This window comes from Symphalangus syndactylus, chromosome 5, assembly GCF_028878055.3.
Source record: "Symphalangus syndactylus isolate Jambi chromosome 5, NHGRI_mSymSyn1-v2.1_pri, whole genome shotgun sequence".
In the NCBI taxonomy this organism is placed as follows: domain Eukaryota; kingdom Metazoa; phylum Chordata; class Mammalia; order Primates; family Hylobatidae; genus Symphalangus; species Symphalangus syndactylus.
The window spans coordinates 57,815,150-57,843,140 of record NC_072427.2 but is presented as its reverse complement, the minus strand read 5'-3'; the positions used below and the strand labels follow the sequence as shown (position 1 = coordinate 57,843,140).

Genomic DNA, 27,991 nt, shown 5'->3' with positions numbered 1-27,991 from the left:
TGAGAAGAATTGAATATAATTTTAATGGCACCACTTGGCGGGGTTGCAAACTCCGTAATATCCATGCCTTTTTTCTTACGTGTCTTTTTTTTTTTTCCACACTAGGCTCTTATTGAAGCTGGTTTATAGCTCAGTTCAGAATAACCTTGTGCAGGCACTTTGTGAGCTCCTACTTTCCCACCCTCAGATCAAACATGGTCATAATGATATGGCCTTCAAAAATGTGATGCTCACATTAAAAGTTCCCATAAACATGGCAGGGGTCCTATAATTAAAAGAAGGCGCAGAGCAACTGATTAGATCCCAGGTATAGATCTTGTAGGTGGTCTTTTCATGCTGTTAAATTGGTCATTTGTATTTATAGCTTTGGCAGGGAGGGCTGGAACCTAAACTAGCTCTAATCCCAGCACTCTCCCACACTTGGCCTTATCTCATTCTCCGTTAATTTCACTTGGCATCCATGAATGGAGCCAAATTCTAAATGATTCTGCATGAACCATTCTAGCCCTAGTCTATGAAACTATTTTCTAAGTTTCTTTGACCAGCCGAGATTAGAGATATTGTTGTTTTTTTGTTTTGTTTTGTTTTGTTTTGTTTGAGACGGAGTCTAGCTCTGTCACCCAGGCTGGAGTGCAGTGGCGCGATCTTGGCTCAGTGCAAGTTCTGCCTCCCGGGTTCACGCCATTCTCCTGCCTCAGCCTCCCGAGTAGTTGGGACTACAGGCACCTGCCACCACTCCCGGCTAGATTAGAGATATTCTTAATATCAAAAATTGTTTTAGTTTACCTGTGTAACAAACCTTCACATGTACCCCCAAACCTAAAATAAAAGTTAAAAAAAAAAAACTGTTTTCTAGTAAAAAATAGATAAATTTACCAGGTTTAAAATAAACAAAAGCAGTAATTCTGATTTTCTACATTGAATGCAAAAGGAATTATATAAATAGATGAGTATTCCATGACAGCTGGGACTGTGTCTGTTTTGTCTTGTTCACTTACTTGTCCCAACATCATATAGGCTCAGCCTGTCCCATGATAGGTGTTAATAAGTGTTTGTTGAATTTATGAACAAACAGCTTAAATTGTGTAAAGTACCTACAGGCTATTTTTTTCCCCTCCTTGGGTTTTCTGTTTAAATCCTTTCAGAATTGCTGAATCATCCCAGAATCTGGAGAGGTACATTTTTGGTCGATAATACATTTCTGTGGTCAGACCTCCTGGATATAGAATCATCTTTCTATGTTGGGCATATGCATATAATCTATTCTTAGTAAATACTTGGGTCAGATTAGATTGACAAAGGCCATACTTAAATCTCTTAAGTTGCAAAATAAGAGCAAGCTATTACGTAATCTCTTCACTTCAACCCTCAGAAATGTAGAAACAAAACTATCTGAATCACCATATTCAACCACTAAGGTTACAGAGATCAGGAAAGGTCAGTAATCTGAACAATGTAACCTGTGAGGGAAATAATTCTGACGTTCTTTACAAAGCATGTGGAAAGAAGAAATATGGCTGGAGAACATGCACTCTGCATGAGCCAAAATGGGTTCTTGTATACCCCACTGCTACTCAAGAAAATACCAACAGTCATGGTTCCAAAGATCATCAGATGGCCAAGAATTAAGAAAATCTCTTGTGATTTCCGGATCACTTAAATAACAGAGCAGTAATCCTTGGAAGATAAAGAAAGCTGTTTGGCTAGGCACAGTGGCTCAAGCCTGTAATCCCTGCACTTTGGGAGGCCAAGGCAGGCAGATCACCTAAGGTCAGGAGTTCAAGACCAGCTTGGTCAACATGGCGAAACCCCATCTCTACTAAAAATACAAAAATTAGCTGGACATGGTGGTGTGCACCTGTAATCCCAGCTCCTCTCGAGGCTGAGACAGGAGAATCGCTTGAACCCGGGAAACAGAGGTTGCAGTGAGCTGAGATCATACCACTGCACTCCAACCTGGGCCACAGAGTGAGACTCCTCCAAAAAAAAAAATAAAGAAAGAAAAGAAAGCTATTTTATCAGAGGTCTATTAAGTAGGCTTTTATCTAAAAGGGCTAAAGGGGATTTTTTTTCCAGAAATTCCTGAAAAGAGCTTATGTTTTCCCCCTGAAGTCAGTTTCTAAAGACTATCCAGTAATGGAGTTGTGAAATTATGGTATTTCCATACATTGGAATACTAAGCATCTGTTTTTAAAAAAAAGTCTATATGTATTTACCTGGAAGGATCCCTAATGTATATGTTTAAGTGGATAAAAGCAAGGGTCAGAAGAGTAGTTATGTTATTATTAGGTATATTATTGTATCATTCAGATAAAGATGAAGCAAAAAATGAATACTACCTAACAGAACAAATAAGAACTAACCTAAGACTGGCCAGGTGCGGTGGCTCACGCCTGTAATCCCAGCACTTTGGGAGGCCGAGGCTGGCGGATCACGAGGTCAGGAGATCGAGACCATCCTGGCTAACACGGTGAAACCCCGTGTCTACTAAAAATACAAAAAAAAAAAAAAAATTAGCTGAGCGTGGTGGCAGGCGCCTGTAGTCCCAGCTACTCAACAGGCTGAGGCAGGAGAATGGCATGAACCCAGGAGGCAGAGCTTGCAGTGAGCCGAGATCACACCACTGCACTCCAGCCTGGGCGACAGAGCGGGACTCTGTCTCTGGGAAAAAAAAAAAAAGAACTAACCTAAGACTGATATTCAGCTGGTCCTCACCATAACACCCATACAGGTTGCCTGTTCTGCTGGTTAGTACCTGTGTTATTGTTAAATATTCAGACTGTTACTCCTAAAACTAATCAAACAGGTTCATTGCTGCAGCAGGTAGAAAATAGGCAGATGAGGTTCATAGGTGTATGCAGATTTTTCATAAATTTGGGTGTTTTAACCAATGAATACCTTTTAAAATATTAAACAAATTTTTTTTGAAAAACAACTTTCTATAGTACTTTGCACTTCACATTTTTCCTCTAAGATTCTGCTTCCTATTCACTGCTTCCCCATTATTATACCAACTGGGGTCCCTTAGCCACCTGAACCTAGAATTGGAAACCAAGTGGTCTTACTCACAGCCTCATTACTTTCTTTTTTTTTTTTTTGAGACGGAGTCTCGCTCTGTTGCCCAGGCTGGACTGCAGTAGCGCAATCTCGGCTCACTGCAAGTTCCACCTCCCGGTTCACGCCATTCTCCTGCCTCAGCCTCCCGAGTAGCTGAGACTACAGGCGCCCGCCACTTCGTCCAGCTAATTTTTTTTGTATTTTTAGTAGAGACGGGGTTTCACCATGGTCTCGATCTCCTGACCTCATGATCCGCCCGCCTCGGCCTCCCAAAGTGCTGGTATTACAAGCGTGAGCCACCGCGCCTGGTCAGCCTCATTACTTTCGTTGGGTGCTGAACTGGACTACTTAAAAGGAAATCTGAAGGTTCCTTATGGAGCAAGATCTATGAGCTAATGCTTTGGTTTCTTTCCTATGGCTGCCTTCTTCAACATCGCTCTAGATGGCTCTGTCTAATGGAAGCCTCCCAGTCAATGGGAAAATGCAAGGAAATGTTTAAAGGCATTGAGAGCTCAAGACAGTCCAATACACACACACACACATGAATCTGCTGGAGCTCCTCAGTTCTTTCTCCTTGACTTGGACTGACTTCACTTATTTTGCTCATGGTTCCATCATCACTTCAGTTTCAGGCGTCACACTTTTGTGATGTTATTATTAGGTATGTCACATGAACCCTAATTCACATTATGGTCAAGAAGAGGCTTCTAATACATAGAGTGTTTTACCTATTCCTCATATTTTTTTTCTTATTGCCATAATCCTGTTCTTTATTTCATTTGGGCTCTTCATTACATGGGTGCTTCAATGTACACTTTTATGAATATGCCAAAATGAGAGAGTAAAGATCTTCTCTCAGATTACCCCAACACAGACCATCCTTTAAAGCTAATCACAAACATAGAACCAAATCTCAGTCATTTATATCTTGGGATCATTGTCAGGATCTGACCTCTTCCATGCGTATTTGCATTTTAGGCCTTAATTCTATTTTTTTTTTTTTGAGACGGAGTCTTGCTTTGTCACCCAGGCTGGAGTGCAGTGGCACGATCTCAGCTCATTGCAGGCTCTGCCTCCCAGGTTCATGCCATTCTCCTTCCTCAGCCTCCCGAGCAGCTGGGACTGCAGGTGCCCGCCACTACACCTGGCTAATTTTTTGTAATTTTTAGTAGAGACCGGGTTTCACTGTGTTAGCCAGGATGGTCTCGATCTCCTGACCTCATGATCCGCCCGCCTTGGCCTCCCAGAGTGCTGGGATTACAGGCGTGAGCCACCGCGCCCGGCCTTAACTCTAATGTTTTAAAGAGTTTGTCTCCTGTTTTTCTGGAACTCCTGACCTCAAGTGATCCACCCGCCCCAGCCTCCCAAAGTGCTGGGATTACAGGCATGAGCCACCACGCCCAGCCTTGTCTCCTGTTTTTAAACACTGTCTCAGAACTACATGCCAGTGGAAGAGAGATGGTAGTGGTTGGATTTGGAGACAAGATATTATTTGTCAGATAAGTATCATTAACTCTTACAGGGTCTTTACTAGAACAGCAGCAGCAGCAGATATTTACACACACACACACACACACACACCCTACATCTTTCCAACCTTACGGAACCAGATTATTTGCTTGCTTTGGTAGAACAGGGGACTGTACCTTAAACTGATTTTTACAACTTTGAGTAAGGCCCTTAACCGTGTAAGAGTTAAAGTATTACTAAGGACAACCTCATGATGGTGTTATTGGGTAATCTCTTCATTTCCCTTTCATCATGGCAGAATCCAAGACAGTTTGATGAGACTCTGGAGCTGCAATTGCATTAACCTCTTTCTGATGATTGGAAATGTCCCCAGGTAGAAGTAGAGGATGGAGCCAAGTCAGTCAGGCTCTTTCTTTCTATATATAGACCTTGTCCCCTTGTGAATTCACCCTTTTCACATTTCATTAGTTTGTTTTGGAAAAACTAGAAAGACATGAACTCATCCTTTTTTATGGCTGCATAGTATTTCATGGTGTATATATACCACATTTTCTTTATCCAGTCTGTCATCAATGGGCATTTGGGTTGGTTCCAAGTCTTTGCTATTGTAAATAGTGCTGCAGTAAACATACATGTGCATGTGTCTCTATAGCAGAATGATTTATAATCCTTTGGGTATATACCCAGTAATGGGATTGCTGAGTCAAATGGTATTTCTGGTTCTAGATCCTTGAGGAATCTCCACACTGTCTTCCACAATGGTTGAACTAATTTACATTCCCACCAACAGTGTAAAAGCATTCCTATTTCTCTGCAGCCTCACCAGCATCTATTGTTTCTTGACTTTTTAATCGCCATTCTGACTGGTGGGAGAGGGTATCTCATTGTGGTTTTGATTTGCATTTTTCTAATGATCAGTGATATTGAACTTTTTTTAATGTTTGTTGGCCACATAAATGTCTTCTTTTGAGAAGTGTTTGTTCATCTCCTTTGCCCACTTTTTGATGGGGTTGTTTGTTTCTTGTAAATTTAAGTTCCTTGTAGATTCTGGATACTAGGCCTTTGTCATATGGGTAGATTGCAAAAATTTTCTCCCATTCTGTAGGTTGCCTATCCACTCTGATGCTACTTTATTTTGTTGTGCAGAAGCTGTTTAGTTTAATTAGATTAAGCAATACTTTTTTTCTATATACATACAACTTTTGTTATTTTAGTAAGAATACTTAGCATGAATTCTACCCTCTTAACAAATTCTTAAGTGTGCAATACAGTCTTATTAACGATAGGCACAATAAAATGTTGTGGTTTTAAGTGTTCTGAATGTAGTGAGAGAGCTTTGTGCTTGAAGTCAGAAGACCTAGGTTTGAACACTGGGTTCACCACTTAACCTTTCTGTGTGATTTTGCAAAGGATTTTAAGTCCTTGGGGCCTTTTTTTTTTTCTTGTCTGTAAAATGGGAATAGTAATATCTAGTACACAGTGTCATTATGAAGATGAAATTAGATAACATACATGGGAAACCACCATATAAACTATAAAGCTTTAGTAAATACAATGTGTTACATTTAAGGCATTCTTTTTTTTTTGAGGTGGAGTCTCACTCTGTCGCCCAGGCTGGAGTGCAGTGGCGCGATCTCGGCTCACTGCAAGCTCCGCCTCCCGGGTTCACGCCATTCTCCTGCCTCAGCCTCCCGAGTAGCTGGGACTACAGGCGCCCCCCACCACGCCCGGCTAATTTTTTGTATTTTTAGTAAAGACGGGGTTTCACCGTGGTCTTGATCTCCTAACCTCGTGATCCACCCGCCTCGGCCTCCCAAAGTGCTGGAATTACAAGCGTGAGCCACCGTGCCCGGCCTAAGACATTCTTATTATCCCACTTTGACCCTCTGTGAGAAACACCAATATACTGAAAATTTCCCTCCTGAATTTTTAGTTCTGGTGTGTGTGTGGGTGCGGGGGGGGATTGGGGAGCATGCTACTTGACTTCAACAGGTGCATAGCACTTCATTTAATTTTGCAGCAATCCTTTGAAACTGATTTTTTTCATTCCTAACTTACCGGATAAGAAAACTGAGTCTGAGGGTCTTGGTAACTTACTTAAGGTCAGGGTGAGCTCAATCCCAGCGTTGTTACTGTGCCATCCTACTAACTTAGAGAACCACTTAGTTTCTCTTGAGTCCCAGGACCCTAGGGGTAAATAGAAGTAAGCATTTTTGTTTCACCATCTAAAGGAGAAAAGTATCAGAATAGTAGATTTGCATTAACCTTTGGTAATAGCTTAACCTCAAAGATTCCTTTTCTGAGGTCTTAATAGAGATCCTCTTTTACCTTTCCCAACAATAACAACAGCGTTTCCGTTGTAATTAGTAAAGAATTGCAGTGACAAGTATTTAAGTATTTTATGGAATCAGTATTGAGCTCTGCATCTTGCATAATGGTTTTTCTCATGATAAATTGCTTCACATAATTATTGGCCTAGCCACCACTTTCTCTTTGGATTCTTGACAACTATGGCAAGGTTTTCATCAGTGATTGATCAAAGATGCTATCACAAGACTTCTCTTTGATTTATACAGTTATTGTCTTCTTCATAATGGAAGAGCTTAACACCTGTATTGCCTTCTGCGAGTTATTGTGCATAATACATGTTGTATAATACATAGTTTTGTAGACAATGTCCAGTTCTGGAAAGATCTTTTCATTCTTTCAAATAATACGGGTATGTTTCTTCTGCTGAGTTCATTTGGCGTTAAATGAATTGTGGCAGCTCTAGTAGGAACGCAGGATAATGTATGTGGAGCAGTTAGCTCAGAACGTGGCACTATGTATACCAGCCACTGCTGCTGTTATGTCATTTTGTCAAATCTTATCAGATGCTTCAGACAGTGGGTCTCAGAAAGTTAATCACAGAAATTTTACTTACCCAATGGTGTGAATAGCAGTGGTTCCAAGTTCAAGTGGCAAATAATTATTTACTACAGAGGACGGCCATAATTTTAGAAGGAAAGTTATGTGCATCTTTTTCATCTCCTCTAAAAATAAGCCAAAAGCAATGAATATAAGCTGGATTTCTCTAAGGCCTGACACTTTCTTTTTGTTATATGTATAATCTGAAGATAGTCATGTGTGTAATTAGAATAAAAGTTAAGTAGAATTAGCATAAATTTAAAAGGTACCAGATATGCATGGAACTTTTATAAGGGATTATATTTTTCACAATTAAAATATTTTACATATTTTAAAGTATAATTATTTCTGTAGTTACATCTTGATGATATAAGGGATGTACATAATTCCATTTAAGACGGCAGGTCTGATAGATCACACTTCATGGCTACCAAAATCAACAATATTACCACCTAGTGGCTGCTGAATTGAACTGCAAACACATGATCCCTGGGATCCACAAAGACCCTGTCTCAATAGCTAAAAATGAGGGAAAAAGATAGTAAACGCCACTATAATTACAACTTTAATGGGCCTTGATAACTGTTAATCACTGTAACACCCCAGCTCTGCTTTCGAACAGATTGGGAGAATAATGAGAATTTGCTTTTCCATTTATTGAGAAACTGAGCCTTTAAAAAGTTGTAAGCCGAGGCTAGAGAATATGATTATTAAATTCCTTAATCCTTTTATTAATCTTCTGAATTGAGAAATAGATCTACCTTCCCCTCCCAGTTTTTTTATTTAAATTCTGATTTATTTATAACATTTTTAGTGAAAATTAAAAATGTGTATTTGAGTAGATCAGAACTGTTTTAAACAGAGATAAACTGGTTTTCTCGTTATAGGAAATATGCGACATTAAATCATGTGCTTTTATAAATTTAGCAAAACCTGAGTGCTCAACTTCTAGAAGTGAAGTGCCAGTCCTGATAGCTCATCCTTACTCCATCTCAGAGGCAGGCATTGAGACCTTTGCCATTTACTACTTCCCCTTTCGTCTTAGCATCCACCAACTTGTTGACATTCAAATTATTCATTGAAATAACCAAACAATCTGCCCACTGAGCTCATTGCACCATCCCATTTCCTTGCTGAAATAAATAAAATGTGGTGTGAGTAATTGTAATATAGTAATTCTAGGGGAGCATAATATATTCAAGTAGGTAATGTAGAAAGCCACTAAAAAGTCTATTTGAAATTGCTGTTCTTCCCAGGAGGGCACTATTCTCTGTTTAATATATTCCCTTTGGCTTCATGATTCTAGGATTAAGCCTAATTGCTAACATAATATATGTGCATGATCGTTGCTTTCTTTAACTTAAGCTTCCTCTGGCATTGGTTTCTAGCTTGTAGTCATGACTGTGGCATTAATTGTAATTGGTCTGAGCTTCATGTGAAATAGGTTCCAGCATGTTGACAGCAATTAATGGAGCTCGATAGTCCTGGGTAAGATTCAAGGGGTGGGTTTTGCATCTCTTTCAAATTGTTTTCTCATTGTTTCTGTTGTAGTCTCCTGGGAGACTATAATAAACAGAGGCTGGCTTTAGAATTGCACAAACCTGAGTTCAAATCTCTCCCCTACCTTTCTTTATTTTTTTTTTTTTTCCTTTTGAGACAGAGTTTCGCTCTTGTTGCCCAGGCTAGAGTGCAATAGTGTGATCTCGGCTCACCACAACCTCTGCTTCCTGAGTTGAAGCAATTCTCCTGGCTCAGCCTCCCAAGTAGCTGGGATTACAGGCATGTGCCACCATGCCTGGCTAATTTCTTGTATTTTTAGTAGAGACAGGGTTTCTCCGTGTTGGCCAGGATGGTCCCGATCTCCCGACCTCAGGTAATCTGCCCGCCTTGGCCTCCTAAAGTGCTAGGATTACAGGCATGAGCCACCACGCACGGCCCTCTCCCCTACCTTTCTGAGCTTGGGAAGCTTACTTCCTCAAAAAAAAAAAAAAAAAAAAGAAAGCTGAGGTTCCCTCATCTCAAAGACAGAGGTAGTAATACCACCACCATAAGGTTATTATGGCCATCAAACTTGCTAAAAAATGTCAGCCATTTCACTATGGGTCTTTCTTTCATACTAGTACAGATAAACTTTTTCAAACTGTTATGTATTATTAGTTTAGGGCTTTCTATGTTCTAGGCACTGTGCTCCATGTTATGAATACAATGATGAGCAAAAGGAACACAGTCTTTGCCTCTGGAACTTACATTTGCCAGTGGATATTTTATAATTATAGCCGATTGGCAATAGGAATCCACGGTGCATAACCAACCACCTCAAAACTTAGTAGGCTAAAACAATGTATGCCTATCTCTCACAGTTTAATGAGTTGACTAGACTTAACTGGCTAGTTCTTGCTTCAGGTCTCCTGTGAAGTTGGAGTTAGATTATGGCTGGAATTGAAATCATCTGTAGGCTGCAGCGCCTCAGCTCGTGTGGATGGAGGGTGGGGTTGGGCTGGGCATCTCTGAGAGCCTGTGCAGTCACTCCACATGGCTTGCGCTTTCTCATAGCATGGTGGTCTCGCAGTAGTTAGCCTTCTTATGTAGTTACTGGCTTTTTCCTGGGCAAATGTTCCAAGGAAAAGAAATTAGAAGTTGCCTATCCTCTCAAACACTGGGAATGAAACATCACGTCACTGTTGTTCAGAGAAGTCGCAATCCAGCCCAGTTTTAAGGGAGTGAATAGATGCCACCTTTCAACTAGAGAACAGCACAAACATGCAGGGAAGGAAAGAGCTGACTGTGGACATCTTGGAGACAAGCTACCACGGTGTCTAATTGATTGTTCCTCAGATTTGTGTCTCTTGATATCTGGACTCGTAACTAGCAGGCTCTGTCTTTTACTTGACTTAGTCCATCAAGATTTATAAAACTGACCATTTGTGCTTGCCCTAGGAAAATGGATTGTATAATCTTTAAGTGTCAGATAAATAGCAAAATACAAATCTGTTCTGGTTCTCATAACTCCTTCAGGATGGATGGTATTTCCAGGAAACAGGATTTTCTCATTCTCCTTAATCACTCTCTTTGTTACTACACAGAAGGAAATAATACAGCTTCATAAATACTAGCCTCACGAACCCAGTTCCACAAAGTGATTCACATGTTGCATGCCTACTGAAGCACACAAGAACCATCACCTCAGCCAGAATATATTTCCTAGGACTTTAATATAAAGTCCCATTTGCTGCAGTTTTCTGTTCCACTTCTTCTGAGATGGAGCGACGGAATGTGTAGAAATAGTTAAAAGCCATTTCTAAAGCCACATTGAAAATAATTTTTTTCAATTAGTTTATCTACCAGTGTTATGTTCCCAAAAATATAGATAAGAAACCAGAATCTGGAATTTATATTAAAGTTCATGAGTTTTGATTACATGTTCCAGGTGGATCAATTTGAGATGTAAGCCTTACTTTAAAATAATGAAATGATTCCCTTGGATCTATGAGACTTCTTCTCCAGGGACACACTACATATACTCTGAGATTAAAACACTGTGTGTTTTGTCTCTCTATATTTCTCAAACATATTAAATGGACAACATCCAAGAGGCATCTAAGAAGGAATAAGCTAGAAAAGTAGCCTGTATTGTTTCCCACGAACTGTGATGATCCAACCCAAGATCAATGAGCTGTCAGAAAAAGGGGGGGAGAAGTTCCAAGCAAAAATATCTAAAGTAATAGCCAAGGGGATAAAGAAAACCACTGGCTGGATAAACGGTGATAAATGCCGGTGGTTTGTTTGTTTTTAAACTTTGTTTCTGCATGTAAGTCCGTCTTTCTGTGTAATACAAACTCTTGTACTGTGTGACACTCCTGTGTCTATCTTCCAAAGATTGGGGAGGGTGGAATGAGCAATTATCTGTTCTTCTTTAAACAACTATTTATCCCACTGTTTAGAATTTAACCATTGTGTGCACGTTTTTTCAGTATTTCAGTTGTCCACAGTTACAGGGGAAAGAGCTCCCAGTCAATGTTCTGTACGAATGGGGCATGGTGACCCACTGGCACAGCTTTCTCTCATGTTTGTACCATTTCCATATCCTCCCCTCCCTCCTGCACACCTGTGCTAATCATCCAAGGACTGCCTCCCACCCACACGACTGCCTGTCCTCATCTTTGCCTCCTTGGCACTGAACGAAATAGCCAAGCTTCTGAGATCCCTGGAACTTGCCTGTGTGTGGAATCCCACATGCTCTAAAATGCCTTTCACACAGCTACTCTGTTTTTGAAGCAAAGTGATTTTAGTCATTTGTACACACTTATGTGCAGAGATGAGAGGTTTTAGCCATGCTGTTAGGTCCTCGGTAGTATCTTGAATGTGCTGATACCAGGTGATTACAATCTTCTAGTAGTGAGAAGGGAAAAATAGAGCTACCTGGAGCTAGACATTCAAATAATATCATATCATGGCTCCTCCTGGGAATATGATCTTCCTTGAAGTGACTTAGTCCTCACTCCTCTCCAGAAAAAAAGCCATTTCTTCCTCCAGCTTTCTCTGCCCTCTCACCACCACAGCCCCTTCGGTCTGGTTAAATCTGAGCCACACAGATGCTCACTAAGGGCTAAAACACAGCAGTGGCAAGAGGAGGCCAAGTTAATGGGTGAGCAGCACCCTAGACTGGGAGTGCTGAGTTTCGCCCACAGACCTCAAGCTGCCGCCACCTCATTCCGCTTTGGATTTCAGGGCTGCAGCTCTCCTCTCGGGGAGGATTCATCACTTCTTAGGTTTGTTCAACGCTAGTTTCTTATGTTGCCAATATGTGGCTCTGCAAATGCTCACAGGGAAAAATCGGAAATTGGTCTTACTGACTTAGCAATGTAGATCTCCCTCCCATTAAGTATACAGTTCTTCAGTGTACCTGTAGTTAGTTCTGGATAATTATAAGCAAATTAACAAGGATTTTTTACACTGTTGTTTCCCACTTCATGACTGAGTTGCTGCCATTAGCACCATACCTGTGAGCTAAGCAGTAGGGAGGTTGATTTTTTTCTTTTTAAGCCTAATCTTATTTTGAGGAGAAATCGGTTCTCAAGAGAATCTTCTCTGTCAATCCTACTTCCAGGACACTGATGGGTGCGAGCCATTATTGATTTCCACAGCCTGCCAAGAGTATAAATGAGAAGTCTGAGTCTCTTGTCTCAAGAAGCCAAGCTTCTGATGTAGGCAAATAAATAAACTATGTTTGGAGTAGCTTATCATCATTAACAACCATAAGCATTTACTGGCTAATGGCTCTTCACGTGTAAAGTGCCCTGCTGTGGAATCCAGGGGCTTCAGGTCCCTTGTGCTCAAGTTGTTTACAGTCCAGTCTACGAGACAAGCAGAACACTAAAATTGGAACTAGTGTAGCAAATGCCAAGCATCCAGTGAAGTCCGAAAGGGCAAGAAGTTCACCTGAACACAATTGTCCTTGCTGCCAAGGCCCGAAGGTTGGGTTGGTGCTGACGCTCCCTGGTTGAGACTTTTATGTGAATGGCTCAAAATGTCCTGTCCTCAGCGAGAGGGGTTCCAGTTCTGCTGGGAGTGGGTGGGCAGGGTGCAGAAAGCGGTAGACCTGAAGCTGCCTGTGAGAAGCCAGCCGCTGGAACCCATTTTTGCTTGGCTTGCTGGTCCTTGGCTTTGATCTGGGGGCACTTTCCCATGAGAGCTCTTCCTAGTCCTCCTCTGTCCCATGTGACAGGCTCCTCCCAGTTTGGTCCCGTTTCAAGGGAAATGAGCTGTTTGTCCAGTCACCATCTCTGGGCTGTGTAAACAAGCAGATGGGCAATTAGTGGCTGTGTCAGGGCCTTGGACTGCTGCTGTGCTTGCACAAATGGAGACTCATCACTCATCTTTTGGACTATGGTCGTGCAAGCATGAGATAATGGGGACTGCTTGGCTCTCGAGATTTCTTCATGTTGTTTAGATTTCAGTCTTCGTGTCACAATCCTATTGTTCAAGTGTTCTGGCAACAGCCACTGTCATTCAGCTCATTTGGGAGAAAAAATAATAATTTGGATTCTGTTGCCTTGATTTTTTTCTCAGTAAACCATTTTTTAACGAGCAGGAAGTAGGACCAAGGCATAGAGATCTGTAGGGTAATATCTTTCCTTAATTAGCCAAATGCTGACAACAGAGGTCACCCAGTTGCAGGAGATTTTTGCCCTTCCCCTTTAAGTGGGCATGTGTGTTGTACACACAGGCTGGAGGCCAGGAGAGGACAGAGCCTGCAGTCAAGTCACTCGTAACCCCACGGCTGCTGCTGTTTGTGTTTACTTGAGCATTTTCACTGCGCCTGGTATGTTTTCCTCTTGGATCCAGAATGCCAAGAGGGTCCCCTCAATCTGCCATTTGTCTCCTCTTGAGATGCACAGAAATCGGGCACCAGTTGCTCAGTCCCCAGACTGTTCTCAGCATCAGGCAATGGCCCTGTGTTTCCTTTGCTCTTTTTCTATATGTTGGCATCACTTCTCCCGATTTTTTTTTCGTTCTCCCCTTCTGCTTTTAATTTTTTCTCTCTTACCTCGGTTTGAGCCTCTGCCTTCTTTCATAGCTTTCTGTTTTCTTTCAGCATCTCCTCCACCCCCTTATGTTTTTGGTTTCTTGTGACTCGCTCTCCAGATTCCTTCATATTCAGGAATCGCTGTCTTTGCCCAGCATCGTTGTGAACGTGCCCGCCTTTTATCGTGGTTGTTCGTCCCTTTCCCTCTTGCCTTCATTCCTCCCTGAGCCCTCCACCTTAGCTTCCTAAAACCTTTGAAGTTCTTCAGACTGGAAGTGTCTTTGGATCATGCTACATAAATGAGGCAATAGCACTTGGGATCCTTTCAGCATGAGGACTGTGGAAATGATAGTCTTTCTCCTATTTTGCCCTAGGATGGGCATCTGTTGATGGGCAAGGAATTAACAGCACATCCCATTCTCTTTGACCAATCACTACTATTCTTTTTCAGTTGTTCATTCAGCATTTATAATTTATCTACTGTATGTGAGACTCTGAGGAAAAAAAGAAGAATCAGACACTATTCTAGTCTAAAAAACCCTATATATCTGACACAAAATCTTACTCCGCTTTTCAGGAGCATTAGATATAGCTGATCAAATGATGGATTGAAAACTCCTTCTTGCTTTAGGCCCTAACCCTCTTTTGTCTTCTCTCTACTTCATGGGCATTCCTCTGTCTCCTAAGCTGGTTCTTCATCTTCCCAATCTAAACACAAGAGGGCTTCAGGAATCAGTCCATGAACCCCTTGCCTTATCACTGGGGTTGCTGAGGTGCATAGAACCTTGAGACTTTCTGATGGATCAAGCATCTAATAAAGAGACTGAGGGAGACAAGAGAAGTCACTGTCGCCAGAGTTAGATTCACTGCCACCGCCACCCCCAGGAGCCGCCAGAACCCTTGTGTCGCCACCACCACCCAGATCCCTGCACCATGACATCAGAGAAGACCTTCAGGCCACACCACACCTTCGAACAAAGAGTAGAAGTCTGACTTCTCCGAGAGCAGCATCCACCCAAAATCCCGGTGGTAACAGAATGATACAAGGGTGAGAAGCAGCTTCCCGTCCTGGATAAAGCGATGTTCCTTGTACCGGACCACGTCAACCTGAGTGAGCTCATCAAGATCATTAGAAGGCGCTTCCAGCTCAGTGCTAATCAAGCCTTCCTCCTGGTGGTGAACAGACACAGCATGGTGGGCATTTCCACACTGATCTCAGAGGTGTAGCAGAGTGAGAAGGATGAAAATGGATTCCTGTACATGGTCTGTGTCTCCCAGGAGACATTTGGAATGAAATTGTCAGTGTAAAACTTAAAAAAAAAAAAAAAATGCATCTATTTTAGGATTTTTAAACCCTTACCAAGGAAAAAAATAAAGGGATGTTACCCACTGAGATTGATCAGTTCATCTAATCACAGATCATCAAACAGTAGTGTTCTCATCTAGGAGTGTCAGGAAGTTGTGTTTGTGTTTGAAGCAGAAAACTGGGCTCCAAGTGAGCACGTTCAGCTTTGGAAACTATGTTATTTAACATAGGCTAGCTTGTTTTCAGATTTTAAAGTTTAAAACTAAAATACTTTGCATTCTAAAAAAAAGAGAGAGAGAGACTGAGGGAGATGTATGCTCAAGCAATGGGTGTATCCTCTTGTTCTTCACCAAACAAGGGGAAAGTTTTACATTCATTTACATTCATTTTACAAGTTTGTAAGACATATACAGCTTAGGGAGAGAAATATGAAGGCCTCGGTTCTGGGGCGAAAGCACGCAGGCATTTGTAGTACTGAGACTAAAAGTAAGGGGAGAAAGAGTTGCTGAGGTAAAGCTAAGTTAGAATATGAATTACTGTTACTGTAAATGACACTAAATAGAACCTGTGGAAAAGGAGAAAATGTGAACTGTACTATCCTCCTAATAAAAGTAAATTATGATACCAAAAGCTTTTAAAAGTTTTGCCATTCCCAAACCGCCATGCAGTTGGCTTTGTGGCTTTGGACACTCTCAGAGGGAAGGCATCACCTTTTAGAGTTTGTGAATTTGAATTAGTTTGGGTTTGTTTGGAAGCAGAGCAACATCAGAAAATCTAGTCCCTTTCTTCCTAAAAGCACAAGGCTGCTAGCGAGCAGCCTTGTAATCCCAGGTGTGAGCACAGTGGCTCACACCTGTAATCTCAGGACTTTGGGAGGCTAAAGTGGGAGGATCACTTGAGGCCAGGAGTTCAAGACGAGCCTGGGCAACATAAGGAGGCCACATCCTACAAAAAATTTTTAAAAACTGGCTGGGACATGATAGCATGCACCTATAGTCCCAGGTACAGAGAGGCTGAGGTGGGAGGAACACTTGAGCCCAGAAGATTGAGGCTGCAGCGAGCCATGATCATGCCACTGCACTCCAGCCTGGGTAACAGAGTGAGAACCTGTCTCCAAAAAATAATAATAATAATAATAATAATAAAATAAAAACAGAAAAAGAAGAACAGTGTGAAAGATAATGCTTGGAAAGCTCTTTCTTATTTTCATGACTTTACAAGCTTCACTTTCTGCCTTCCCATTTTGTACCACACAGACATTTACCACTGGGAATCTTCCTTGTCTGTGTCCCAAGGTCATCTGAACACCAAAGTTACACTTAAGAAGGAAAGGTTGTCAACTCGGGGATTGAAATAGAATTCCCTTGGAATCACCCATAACATCTATTTGAAAACAAACCCTCCCAAACCATCACATCATGGAAATCACAGTCCATGGTGAGAAAACTGCCAAGTTTTTGAGGTTGCAACTTAGAACACACACCAAAAAAATGTGTCTTCATCTCCAAGCATCTTTGGTTTGGAAATTGGGATAATAGGGCATCTGATCAGGCTTCCTCAAAGGATATCCAGTATTTTCTCGGCTTCCGGTGGCAGAAACCTGGTTGGTGGTCTAAGCCAGGAAGAAAAAGATATTTCAGTTTGGAAAAGGAAAATAATTCTAAGTTTATTTTTTTAGAGCCACGATTTAGAAGAAATAATAAACAGAATAAGGGGTACCTCTTATTTAAAATCAGTTTTCATTTTATCTGAATAGTCTGCTTTTCCTCGTTCATGAGTATCTGTGATTACGTGGTCAGACCTGACACGTATCCCAGCCAGGCTGGGTGACATCCCTGTGCCCTGCCCTCTCCTCCAGCTCTTCCTCATGGGCCTGCTCACTAGCAGCCTTGTGCTTTTAGGAAGAAAGGGACTGGATTTTCTGATGTTGCTCTGCTTCAAACAAACCCAAACTAATTTAAATTCACAAACTCTAACAAAGGTGATGCCTTCCCTCTGAGAGTATCCAAAGCCACAAAGCCAACTGCATGGCAGTTTGGGAATGGCAAAACTTTTAAGTTTTTGATATCGTAATGTTATCATTTTGAAGGGTTTAAATGAATAAAAGCCTTAGATTTCTCTGTGTGGTGAGTATGAAGCACCCATTCTAAAATTAACCAAGGTGATCAGAGGGAATTAGGGCTTCTCCCCTTTAAACAGTGATTCTGTTTTCAAGATCAGTGGAAATAAGAAAAAGATGGAAAAGTATTTGTTCAGAGAAAGGTGCTACCTAGATTACTTTATTTTCTCACTTCTTGATGCTGCTGCCTTTTCTCGGGGAAAAATGGCTGAAAATAATAACAATGGGAGTAAGGGAGGGCTAAAAGGGAGATGAGTTTCAGCCACATTTGGAGAAAGGAAGAACTAGATGAACAGAGCTTGGATGATGGCAGTCGGTTTCTTTGTTTGGAGAAACTATTAATAGTCTTGATTTAGCCCTTGGGCTCCTGTTTTCTGTCTTTTGTTTGTGTTCTATCTGTCTGATTTTTTCCTCCTTGAGGCAGCTTGAAATGTGAAAGGGCAAGGGAACAGAGCTAACATAGGGTGGAAACATATTTATATGTAATTAAGGTCTTACTTCCTCAATTTGCTACTATTGAAGCCCAAGGGAGACCAAGTTCTGTTCCACACACCATGTGAGAGGAAGAGGTTGACTAAGATGAGTTAGGCAGCTTTATCAGCTTGTTGGTCAAGGGATGTAGGATCCTGAGATGGGTTCAATATTTTGGTTGATATTAACAGAAATATAATTTTTAATTTTTTTCCGAAGAACCAGACAGAAGTTTAAGAAAAGAGTTTACCATCCAAGAATTTAATTTGCTTTTCATCAGAGTATGACAAAACAGGCATGCTAGGGTCCAGCCTCAACTAACCCGAGTTGGTGAAAGGAAACAGAACTGAATTGGAAATAAATGCCAGGAGGTTCTGAAAATCAGAAAAAAAGATGAGAAGGATCAGGGTCAAGATGACAAAAGGCGATGGTTCTCAAAATCCTGCAGCAGTGTGAGAAGTAGCTGCCTTTTAGCGTAAGGTCTGGGCTTATGGAGGAACCCAAGAGAGTAAGAATGGAGTCAGCAAATTCATATTTAAATGAATATGCCCACATTTCTTTGCCCTGTTGATTCCAGAAGTTGAAATTGTGGCCTTTAATATGTTTAAACCCCTAGATCATTTGCTAAGAGTTCAGGGAAAAAAAAGCAGCTGGTTCATCTCTGGTATTTTCATATAGGTTTTCTTTACAGAAGTTACTCATAAGTGGTATTTTCAACGGAGACCTTCAGAAAAAAGGTGCTTGGATATCTCATCAGGTTTCAGAGAAGTGCCTTTTAACTTAGCTAAAAGTCCATTAAACCATAAAACAAAGTCCATTATACTTTTGGGCCAGGGACTTGAGTGAGTGACTGCTCCCTGGGATGTTGCTCATCTCCTGTATGGACTAATTTCGGGGACTTATTAGATGATGGGGGTCAGAAGGCTCACTTCCTCTGTGCTTGGATCCTGGGGCTGTTTTGATGCTAGTTGGCTTTCTGTGGGTCTTCTCCCTTATCAAGAGAGGATACACCCCACTTCTCCAGATGAGTCCCTTATAAAACAGCTGCTGCTTCATAAGACATTCCCTTAACCCAAGCCCTTTCCTCCCTATCAGTTACACTAATTGAAGATCAAAACCATTTCCCCCCAACCCCCATTACGTATTTTCTACTTATCCTCTAAGAAAAGAATTACAGGTTAGGATTTCTCTAGAAGTGGTAGCAGTCAGTAGAGGAATGACATCCTAAAATATGACCATTAGAGACAAGAAGAAATTAGAAAGCTAGCATGCAGTGGGCCTTTAATAAACAACTGCTGGGAATGGTGGCAGTAGAGAAGAGCAGAGCAGAGGAGGAGGGGAGAGAGGAGGAATTGTAAAGTGGGAAAAAGGAGCTAACACTTTAGAAGAAGGACAAAATGGCGGCAAAAAAGTCTGTCCCTTGCTTTTCTCCCATTGACAAATCTAAGACTGATGTCTGCCCTACCTCCCACCTCTCACAAAAAAAAAAAAAAAAAAAAAAAAAAAAATTAGAAAGCGACATATTTAGGTAACCCGGGGTCATAAAGGAGAGTTGAAATAGAAGCTTCAGCAAATAACCCCCTTGAATTATCGGCAATTCCAAGCACTACCTGAGTCTCCATCTCAAAAAGCTCTTCCTTCTGCTGGCTGGAGTGCAGTGGCGCGATCTCGACTCACTGCAACCTCCACCTCCTGGGTTCAAGCGATTCCCCTGCCTCAGTCTCCCAAGTAGCTGAGATTACAGGCACTCACCACCACGTCTGGCCAATTTTTTGTATTTTAGTAGAGACGGGGTTTCACCATATTGGCCAAGATGATCTTGATTTCCTGACCTCGTGATCTGCCCGCCTCGGCCTCCCAAAGTGCTGGGATTACAGGCATGAGCCACCGCGCCCAGCCCCTTCTGCTTTAAAAATACTCACAGCATCATCTCAACAGCCAATAAACTGAAACCCCTCTCCACACTGAAGCACAGTTGTCTGTGAAGAAAAATTAGGAAAGCCATAGAGAAACAATAGCTCCTTTGCAAATTACAGCTTCATCAGAAGAAAAGTTGAGGCAGGCATATAGTATTTTATTTTATACACCACAGACAACCTCTAGACTTGGAATTCAGAATTAACAAAAGCATTAAATCCATTGGGCTTTGAGAAGGGTCAATGTTTTTTCATGTCTTCTCTGCTACCATTATTTGCATAACAAATCGCTGCAAAATGCATTCATGTCAGATGTTGGAAATAAACTCTTTGGGGTATAGCTATTTTTAAACAACCCATAGTTATACAAATGTTTTTAAAACATTCAAAGCCTGAGTTTGTGTTTCAAATCGTAAGTGGTCGCAGGAACTCTATATTGTTGGTCTGGTGCTGACCTACGGAACAGAGTCTGAAGTTCCTCAGAAATGATGATGTTTTAAAGAGTTAAAGAAGTTCACATTGGCTGTAGATTAAAGCCCTGTATTTCTAGGCAGGTACACAGAAATCCCTAGTGCCAGTTTTTACCTCCACTTTGAGAGCATTGAACTTTCCTTGCAAATATTCAAAATACTTCCCCACCAAGGGATTTTACTTACTGGGAACAAGCATCCCCACCCACATTCTTCATCCTTAAGAATCAAAAGTTAGGAAAAAAAAAAAAAAAAGGCTGCATTCTTTGAGATTATTTGCATGAGTGGATTATTTGTGTCAGTCTCTGAGAGGTTATCTTCATAGTGTCTAGTCTACTTGTCCGAGCTTACTATTCCCACAAAAGATTTTTCCTGTGGTCTAGGGAGTCTCATGATTGTCTCCCTGGACCTATGCAATACCAGCCTCCCCACCCAACACACACTTTCCTCCCCTGCAGCCTCTGCAAGCCCTGGCTCCTGGGGCTCCTTGAGCTTGGACTGCCAGCTCCACTTCCCGTGTTCTAGGCAAGCAACAAATACCCTTCAAAACTGCCATCAAGCCCCACCTGTTTTATAAAAGCTTCCCAAGCTTCCATGATATGTGTGTTATATTATTAGCAACAGTATTAGCCAGGTACCTGTATTCCCAGCTACTTGGGAGGCTGAGGCAGGAGAATCACTTGAATCCAGGAGGTGGAGGTTGTAGTAGCCGAGATCACACCACTGCACTCCAGCCTGGGTGACACGGCGAGACCCTGTCTCAAAAAAAAAAAGCAAAAATAATGTTAGCTAACATTTATTTAATACTCTCAACCAAGTTCGATACTAAGTAATATCTCATTTCTCATTGAAAAAACAACCCTTGAGGAAAGCACTATTATTATCTCCAATTTACAAAGGAGGAAATTGAACTCAGATGGGCTAGATCTATGTGATTTAAAGGAGGACCTCAATCAGGACAGGTTAAGAATCCAGCATGGGGATTTGGTGCCTTGGACTAGAGTGGTTGAGTAAGTGGCAGGAGATTATAGTGGTGAGGGGTATTTAGAGGATACGAACCACTAGACTTCTTGGTGGCTTGGATCCTGCCCTCCAGATCTGAAAGGTTACACTTCATCCAGTCTTCAGATGTTATTTGCACTACTTGAACACTCCCCGGGGCCCTCGCTGCTCCTACTCCTAATTGATCTCCACCCTTCTTCATATCTGAGTTCATATGATGACGTCTCCTCACACAGGGAGGGCTTTTCTTACACATACTCCTGGGAAAATTAGGTTTCTACTCTTAATAATGTAACTGCCCCTCTTTCTGTTACCTCTGTGGCACTTCTCTAAATTTTTAAATATTTGAGAAATTATTTAGCTGATACGAGAGGGAAGATGTCTATTTCACTCACTTTATTTATAGTATCCTCTTTGCTTACCACGCACTGGTACTCAGTGAAATACAGGTTGAAGCTGTCCAAAAAAAGAAAGAATTTAAAGGAGTTCCTCCTCATTTAGATCATAAATGGAATGAAATTCCTTCATAAAAGGAAATTCATCTAGAGGTGAAAACAGGAGTTAAAAAGGAAAACTAAACTATTTCAACCACTATCTCACCAAAAGAACAACTCCAAAAAATGTGATCTGGAGGGAAAAACAATCAAACTAATGAAGAATAGAAGACAATGAGTCAGGAGTGACTATCCCTTACAATAGGGGTGATTATTTTTAAAAGTCTGTCTTTATCTAATGGTCAGTGGCACTCAGTTATATGGCCAGACACAAGAATTAGAAGATTTTAATCTCCTGTCATTTGTTAGTTCATATCCAATAACTTCATTTACTATTTTTTTACTTTATTTTTGGTCTTTGGCCTTCCAGATCCCCCAAATTTTGGATAGCCTGAATGTGGGATCATCTTGTATTACAATTCAGAGAAGTGAATTTCCCTTCACTAGTCCATTTGCTTTTAAAAATAAAGAAGACATTAAAATGAGTTGCAGATATAAGTAATCCCTATTTAGTTATTTTGCTTTCTCAACCAGCATAAGGTCTCTACATAAGGACAAAATCTGGATTCAGTACCTCCTAACTCTGCCACGTGGGAGAAATGTGTCCCCCCCTTATTTCTGTGTGGGTATTTGTCTAAATCTTGTCTCCCTTCCCACTACTGAGGTCTCACACCTTGGAGAGTTCTGTCTAGATATAGAACATGGTTATATATGCCGGTAACAAAATAGTTGTAACTATTTTCCTCACTCACGAATCTTACCCTTGAAACAGATTAAAGAGTGATTTACATGGATTGGCAGGAGTCAGAAAATCCTTATTGCTTTTGTAAACTGAGACAATATGCCCAGTCCATACCAACACCAAATAAGGTATCTTGGAATGTGATTGCATCCATATGCTTTCAGCTCATGCAATATAGGCACAGAGAACCAATTTTAGGAAACTGGCCTCAAAGGAAGCCATGGGCTCTTGATTTGATTCCCACCGTTCTACTCCAGCAGCCACATATAGAGCCCTTAATATTAATTTTAATGTAAGTTGGAGGAAGTTTTTCAATCTTTGAGAACTGTCTTTCACCCCCCTCTCCTGGGGGCCTGTGTTATTCGCCAGCTAGAAACACTAGCAGCTGGAAGTAGAAGATGGCTTGTCTAGTCCTCCTGGTTGCGTGCATCTAAAGAGCTGTAAGGTTGACAGAACTTTTGCCGGAGCGCATGTTTTTAACTTAGTAGGAAGAATAGCTTGGTCTCATAAATTGTTGTGCCATCTTAGATTAGATATTGCGTGACAAATTTTTGTTATTGGGTTTTTGTCTAGTTACAGCAATTTTTTTTTTTTTTTTTTGAGACAGAGTCTCGCTGTCGCCCAGGCTCGAGTGCAGTGGCACGATCTCGTCTCACTGCAGGCTCCACCTCCTGGGGTTCACGCCATTCTCCTGCCTCAGCTCCCGAGTAGCTGGGACTACAGGCACCCGCCACCTCACTCGGCTAATTTTTTGTATTTTTAGTAGAGACGGGGTTTCTCTGTGTTAGCCAGGATGGTCTCGATCTCCTGACCTCATGATCCGCCCTCCTCGGTCTCCCAAAGTGCTGGGATTACAGGCGTGAGCCACCGCGCCCGGCCTAGTTACATCAATATTAACTAGAGTAGACCTTGAGAAAGCAGAGAAGGAAATTTTGCTTTATTTGGACTAGAGTTTTGCTATCCAATTTCTGAGTTCTTATACATTGCATTTTGAGTCTGTGACCAGATGACCTGCTCTTGCTCCCAGTAAGCAAATACTGACATTCTTGCCATCCACCAGTGTCTTTCCTCTAGGGGATGACAAAGCATTCAATGTGTAGCAAATGTACATAGGTGCCAGCAGATAAAGAGTTTTGCCTCAGGTCATCTACCAGGAAATACTATATTTTACCTACCGATCTCTCTGTTCACTGGGAGGAATTCTGAAATCCTTAAGTAAAAGACTTTGAAACTACTAATGTGTTCCTTTGTTGTATCAATATTTCTAGTAGTCGGAATGTATGCTTTCTATTCCCAGTAATTTTATTAGGTTACTAAAAAAATATGATTTGGTTAAGAGGGAACATGAGCCCAGTGGTAGGGCTAAATCCCTTCTTTTGTCTGAGTCGTGACAATATTTTAACCGCAAGTGTTTATCTTTCATCCTCAGGGGAGATGAGTAGCCTCTTTTTTGAATCATCCTCTGCAGAATGCAGTAGATGCAAAGCAGTACTATTATCCAAATTGTTAGCTCTTACAGCCAAGCTAGAGTCTATTCACTGTTACGAAAACCCAGTGAGAAAAAAAAAAACATGCTAAATGATAAAGAATTACAAAATCACATTTCAATTAGCTCCATTAATGTGGAAAATGGAATTTCTCTTTGTACAACTTGGAGTGATCAAAATTTACCAAATTAAGAAGAAATTCTGACATTCTGCACTACAGAAAGGATGAACCATATTGGGCTTAACCATTCTGCATCCTAATTTTTAATATCTATTCATGTTGATACATATGGATCTAATTACTTTGTCTCTTTTTGAGACAGAGTCTCGCTGTGTTGCCCAGGCTGGAATGCAGTGGTGCAGTCTTGGCTCACTGCAACCTCCGCCTCCTGGGTTCAAACGATTCTCCTGCTTCAGCCTCCCAGGTAGCTGGGATTACAGGTGCCTGCTACCACGCCGGCTAATTTTTGTATTTCACCATGTTGGTCAGGCTGGTTTCAAACTCCCAAACTCAAGTCATCTGCCTGCCTTGGCCTTTCAAAGTGCTGGGATTACAGGCATGAGCCACCACACCCAGCCTGGGTCTAATTACTTTTAACCTCTATACATTATTCAGTTGTGTGAATAAACCATGTTTTTCTTTATCCATACCTCTTTCACTTCCTGTTCTTAAGTTAGTCACATCATTCTGGACCTCTGCTGTAAAGGAGAGCCAACAACAATCTGTATGTCCTTTTTTTTTTTTTTTTTTTTTTTTTTAGGCAGAGTCTTGGAGTGCAGTGCGCAATCTCCGCTCACTGCAAGCTCCGCCTCCTGGACTCACGCCATTCTCCTGCCTCAGCCTCCCGAGTAGCTGGGACTACAGGCGCCCGCTACCATGCGTGGCTAATTTCTTTTTGTATTTTTAGTAGAGACGGATGTTAGCCAGGATGGTCTCAATCTCCTGACCTGATGATCCACCTGCCTTGGCCTCCCATAGTGCTGGGATTACAGGCGTGAGCCACCGCTCCTGGCCTGTATGTCCTTTCTTCATTGGGTCGTTAAAAAGATGAACAAGACAATAATGTGAAATGATTATAACTCTTTTGTTAGAAAGTGGTACAAACATGAAAACTAATGCTATTTTCTTATGTGTTATGATTTTCATCTAGAACGACAAGATTTCTTGATCATTCTTTGTTTTGTTTAAATGAATAGTAGGTAATAATGCATTTGTGAAAGTGATGGGAATGTAAAATTAGACAAATGTGATTAGCTGGGCCTTACAGCCACAAACTCTGCTCAAGATAATGCTGCCGAGACCCAAAGACGATCATTTTGTTGCTCATAAATGACAGTTTAAGCCGGTGAGTGGCTGAGGTCCAGCATTCTCCTTGGTTCCTAGATGGATGATAAAGCTGCTTGGACCATAATTTCCCATCTTTCTTCTTGGAAAGAGTGACTGGAGGCCACTCAGTAAAGTGAACCTTGGAAGTAAGACTTCTGTCTCACACAATCTATTCGTGAAAGGGAGCTATAAAAATAAACGCATATGCAGAGCCTAATGGAGACGTGGCAACAGGCCTGAGGACTTGCCATCCCTGAATCCCCTCCTCTGATTCTCTTGTAGTTCTACTTAGTTTCAGAACACGATGAATGCATCAGTTGTAGGCAAATGTGTGTGTTTTCTCAGCTTGTTTATCTAGAAAGTAGATAAACAAAACTACTAGGAAAAGCACTAGGAAGGAGATAAGAATGAGTAGCTTTGGAAAGAGCCAGCACTAGGAAAACTGGGAAGGACATAAAAGAATAGCATTTTCACAACTAAGATGCTATCTGGAAGCCGCCTGGAATATTTTAATGATAGTGTGGGATCACGTAGTGTTCTAATAGAAGGTGGGTCTCTCTTTGTTCCTACATACAAACTCCAAAGCAAACTCCTAGGTGGGTATGACTTAAGAATGGAGCAAAGCATTAGCATTAGATGGCAAGAAGTCTGGATTAAACATAGATGAAGAGAGACTCCCTTGTTTTTCTCACTACTTTCCTGGTTTCTCATTAAATTGGTCTGCACTTCCCTGGGATCCTTTGATTCTCTTTTTGCCCTCTTTTCACTGAATCTTCCCTTAATTTCCTTTGGTTTGATCTGATGACATTAACTCCTTCCATCAGTTTCTGAGCATACCCTTTTGGCTTGTTTCCTCTTTTTTCTTAAATCTCAGGGCAGCGTTTTTCCCCCAGGGAATTCGATCTCAGTGTCTTTCAACACCTTCTCTGCTGGCCTGTAGCCTCTCAGGCTGCGCTAAGCAGGGCCCTGGGGAGTCTTCCACTCTCCTTGGAGAGCTGCTTCTCTATGGGCTGTGGAACACTTGACCTCATGTGTCTCCCCACCACCCTTGTGAAAGAAGCAGCCGTTAGGCCCTCTTGACATGTGTGGGAAGTGCTATTCTGAGAGACATTCTAGGGACCCCACTGCTAAGTCAGTGATAGATTTTGACACATCCAGAGGGAGGGTCAGCTCCCTTGAGTCTCACTTTGAGTGATTTCTAAGTACTATTTCCATCATTCGAGTTTTGTTATCCAAACAGACCTTATCCAAAATGTGCTGTTATTACTAGCAATGTCATTGTTGTTTGACCTCTCAAAACTACTTATTCTAAACAACATCTCCCACGCTGATTTTATATGTCAGGTCTAATACAATTTGGGGAAAAGGTTACTGAGTACCTAATGTTAACCATTCATTCTTTATGAATAGGCCCACAGTGTGTCAGATACTGTGCCGAGCAAAGACAAGAGACGGTCTCCCGGCTTAAAGATCTCACAACGTAGTCAGGAGAGCCAATCCTAAACAGACAACTATATAATAGGGGAATGGCAATGAAAAGGATAATAGAGAAAATTTATTCAGCCCATTTTTGAGAGTCTGCAGTGTGTCAGGTACTGTGCCAGGCATAGTTTATATAGTCATGAACAGGACAGATAAACTTCTAATTAGCAAGCGCAAGAGACAAAAGAGCAAATAAGTAACCCATTGTATAATTACAAATTGTGGAAAGTTTAGGTTTGGCTGAAGAGGGCTGGTATTAAGAAGCCTACTCTAAAAGAGTAGGGAGAGTAGAACAGTGATGACATTTAAGTCTGGGAAGGAGCCAGTTATAGGAAGCATAGAAGAAAAACACATCGTACGCAGAAAGAACACCATGATTGGCAGCCCTGAGGCAGCTGAGAGCTTGGCATACTGAGAGATTAAGATGGGCGAATACAACTGGAACTAGGGCAAACCACCTAGGCAGGGCCCTGAAGATCATGAGACAGAATTTGGATTTTATTCTACAGGAAGCCTTAAAAGAATTTGTAAAATGAAAGTAACCTGACTACATTCATGTTTTAAAAGATTATTCTGGTTGCTGTGTAGACAAATAAATGCACAGAGGCAAGAGTAGATAAGGAAGTTATTGAAGTAGCTCAGGTGAAAAATGAGCATCTTGGACCAGGCTGGTGGAAATTGAGATGGAAAAGTATGGATGAATTCAAGACTATGTTTTTGAAGTAGAAAAGACAGGAATTGGGTTTAAACATAGGAGTTGTACAAAAGGAGGAGCCAAATCCCAGATTTTGATCATCTTAGTGAATGTCGATGCTATTTACTGAGGTGACTAAGACAAGGAAAGGAACAAATTTGTGTTATGGTGGACAACTCAGGGAATAACTGGAATTCCTGGCCAGCTATTCATGTCAGGATGTTCAGCAGGGCAGGGGAAATGCAAATCTGATGTGGAGAATGTAGTTTGGAGTTGATGATACAGATTAGAGATTCATCGGCAGAACGAGAGTAGCTGAATTTATAGCTAATTATAAAACAGAGGGCTGGGCACAGTGGCTCACACCTGTAGTCCCAGCTACTCAGAGGCTGAAGTGGGAGGATCACTTGAGCCTAGGAATTGGAGGCTCCAGTGAGCCTTGATTGCACCACTGTGCTCCAGCCTAGGTGACAGAGTGAGACCTTGTCTCTTAAAAGATAGAAAAGAGTCTAGAGAGCGAG

General features: G+C 41.5%; 1 protein-coding gene and 1 pseudogene across 12 annotated transcripts in view; both read left to right on the top strand.

Annotated features, from left to right (window-relative positions):
* The window catches only part of FMN1 (formin 1), a 441,973-nt gene that overhangs the window by 350,746 nt on the left and 63,236 nt on the right, over window positions 1-27,991 (top strand). The window lies entirely within an intron of this gene.
* On the top strand, window positions 14,733-15,497 carry LOC129482572 (microtubule-associated proteins 1A/1B light chain 3 beta 2-like; annotated as a pseudogene).